Consider the following 1,176-nt stretch of genomic DNA (forward strand, 5'->3'; position numbering starts at 1 on the left):
GACTCTAAAATCATTATCATATGGCCTCAGAGGACATTGGTGAAATCACTGCTTGCTTGCACAGGAAGCTAGATTATTCGTCATTAACGTGTGTCTCCAGAAAGCATTTCAATTAATGGAGGGGGAAGCAGCACTCAGGTGTGCTGGATGAGAGGCTAATGACTGCTGTTAACATTTCAGTTGGAGAGTTTACATGTGGTTGAAAATCTATACTATGGATGCCTTAATAGAATACATGTTATTTCCAGTATTTATTGACTGCCTACTGTGTGCCAAATCTTCTCTTGGCAGGCTATTTCCTGAATGAGCTCATAACTTACTCCAGGGATTTGGCTATGGAAGTAATTTAATGTGATTGGACAGAAAAATGACTCCATTCATCAAACTGATATATTTACAAATTAAAATATATGAATCAGGATTTATGCTCCTATAGTACATTTATTATAATAAATATTAGAAATCTAGTGCTCAGTTCAGCAGTACATATACTAAAATTGGAATATGTATTACATTGAAGAGTAGCATGGCCCTTGTGCAAAGATGACATGCCAATTTGTGAGGCATTCCATATTTTTAAAAAATCCATTAGAACTCTACATCTAGGCTACATCAAATTAATGAATATTTTAATAAAGAAGATGTCATTTAAAAAATTCACTTTCAAGTCATTTAGCTTATAAGATTTGTCCCAAATCTACCCATAATTTGAGAACATATGTATAGGTTGTGTTTTTATTTTTTTTAATTTAACTGTTGCGTGAAATGATTATCTGGTAATTGAAATAGTGCGGAATTTTCTTTACTTTGAAGTGCATGTATGTTTTGGACACATTTCCGCTGAGGTAGTACAGTGTGATCATTTTCATTGCTTTTCTTCTATTAATACTGCAGAAACTTTTTCAATAAGAGAAGCTGGTTGCAATTTCAACTTTAAAATAGGCAAAGAACTTTCCGTGCAAAACAAAATTCTCTTCTATTTAGTTGACCAGAAGGAGGCTCTCTTCCACCTCACTGTATGAAGTTAGACTAAAAACTTCTGAACTTACTTCTTCCAGGTGGTTCTAAAGTGTCCCAAGCCACCTCTGTCATTGGTGGTGGCAGGGGAAGCACCCTGAAATTTTCCCGGGAGGAACAGAATTTAAATTTGCAAGCATAGATAAGAAGTGAGTGTTA

General features: G+C 34.9%; 1 non-coding gene across 1 annotated transcript; it reads left to right on the top strand.

The window, feature by feature from the left end:
- Positions 1–467: 467 nt before the first annotated feature.
- Positions 468–578, top strand: LOC133049272 (U6 spliceosomal RNA). The gene has a single exon (XR_009691271.1). It is a non-coding gene; the product is annotated as a U6 spliceosomal RNA (small nuclear RNA).
- The last annotated feature ends 598 nt before the right edge of the window (positions 579–1,176 follow it).

This window comes from Dama dama, chromosome 3 (assembly GCF_033118175.1).
Source record: "Dama dama isolate Ldn47 chromosome 3, ASM3311817v1, whole genome shotgun sequence".
NCBI lineage: Eukaryota > Metazoa > Chordata > Mammalia > Artiodactyla > Cervidae > Dama > Dama dama.